Source organism: Rhinichthys klamathensis, unplaced genomic scaffold (genome assembly GCF_029890125.1).
Source record: "Rhinichthys klamathensis goyatoka isolate OS25496 unplaced genomic scaffold, OSU_Roscu_1.1 h1tg000863l_1, whole genome shotgun sequence".
NCBI lineage: Eukaryota > Metazoa > Chordata > Actinopteri > Cypriniformes > Leuciscidae > Rhinichthys > Rhinichthys klamathensis.
The window spans coordinates 413,980-415,758 of NW_026607231.1; positions in this window are offsets into that span (position 1 = coordinate 413,980).

Below are 1,779 nucleotides of genomic sequence, written 5' to 3' on the forward strand. Positions count from 1 at the left end.
TCTCTGTCTGTAAGTGCAGAATTATTTGATATGCTGTAGTCATTTGACATAATTCTCTCTCAAACACACCCATAGCAAAAATACACACAATATAGAGTTGAGACCGGGACTAGTTGTCAAATCTGTGTCTTAACCACAAAATCATTCACACGGTTATTGCTCATGCAAAAATACACAATTCATGAAATATATGGGATCTCTACAATTCAATCTGTAAAACCAGTGATGAAACACAAAATACCAAAATATGTTTTTTTTTTCTCTTTCTCTTTTGTATACAAATACAATATATAAAAGAATTCGCCCCAATATAAATGTGACAACTAACTTGTTGAAGAAGAACAAAACCATATTTCTTTTTATGATTAGATTTTGGACTCAAAACCAACTGAGAAACAGTCTTTTGTGACAGCACCCGGTCTCCACTCTCTCTATATATAACACACATTAGCTCACAGGCTTCATAGTTTCATTCAAAGCAATTCAGAACATCTTTTACTTCTTGGCCCGAAATGATAAGCACGAGTATGAAAGACTTTGATTGCGGATGTTTATTCAGTCCTGCCACACTGACTGTGATTAGAGAGCTGTTTTGAACATTAAACTTCTCTGGCCTTTTCTCCAGTGTTCCTGATTGGCCATTAGAAAAGAGAGAGGGGAAAAAAAACCCACCCAGTTTTGTGTCATGAGAAAATCAGCATGCAAAAACAAGGCTTTGAATTGAAAACTCCCACATGAATAATCAGCAACAGAAAAACATCAAGCACTCCTTTTACTATGAGGACAAATACGATAGAAATTACTTTTCACTTGCACAGAATGGACACAATGAGTCCTCCCAATAACAGTGTGAAGCCTTTTAAGTAAAAATGAGTTCTCCATTTAGACCAGCATCCCTGTGAGGTTTATCTTTAATAATTTAGGAAGTTCTTTTTTTTTTCTTGTTGTGGTTGTTAATTTTACTTGACTTAATGTTTATTTTAATGAATTAATATTATACACTCACCTAAAGGATTATTAGGAACACCATACTGATACTGTGTTTGACCCCCTTTCGCCTTCAGAACTGCCTTAATTCTACGTGGCATTGATTCAACAAGGTGCTGAAAGCATTCTTTAGAAATGTTGGCCCATATTGATAGGATAGCATCTTGCAGTTGATGGAGATTTGTGGGATGCACATCCAGGGCACGAAGCTCCCGTTCCACCACATCCCAAAGATGCTCTATTGGGTTGAGATCTGGTGACTGTGGGGGCCATTTTAGTACAGTGAACTCATTGTCATGTTCAAGAAACCAATTTGAAATGATTCGAGCTTTGTGACATGGTGCATTATCCTGCTGGAAGTAGCCATCAGAGGATGGGTACATGGTGGCCATAAAGGGATGGACATGGTCAGAAACAATGCTCAGGTAGGCCGTGGCATTTAAACGATGCCCAATTGGCACTAAGGGGCCTAAAGTGTGTCAAGAAAACATCCCCCACACCATTACACCACCACCACCAGCCTTCACAGTGGTAACAAGGCATGATGGATCCATGTTCTCATTCTGTTGACTCTACCATCTGAATGTCTCAACAGAAATCGAGACTCATCAGACCAGGCAACATTTTTCCAGTCTTCAACTGTCCAATTTTGGTGAGCTCTTGCAAATTTTAGCCTTTTTTTTACTATTTGTAGTGGAGATGAGTGGTACCCGGTGGGGTCTTCTGCTGTTGTAGCCCATCCGCCTCAAGGTTGTGCGTGTTGTGGCTTCACAAATGCTTTGCTGCATACCT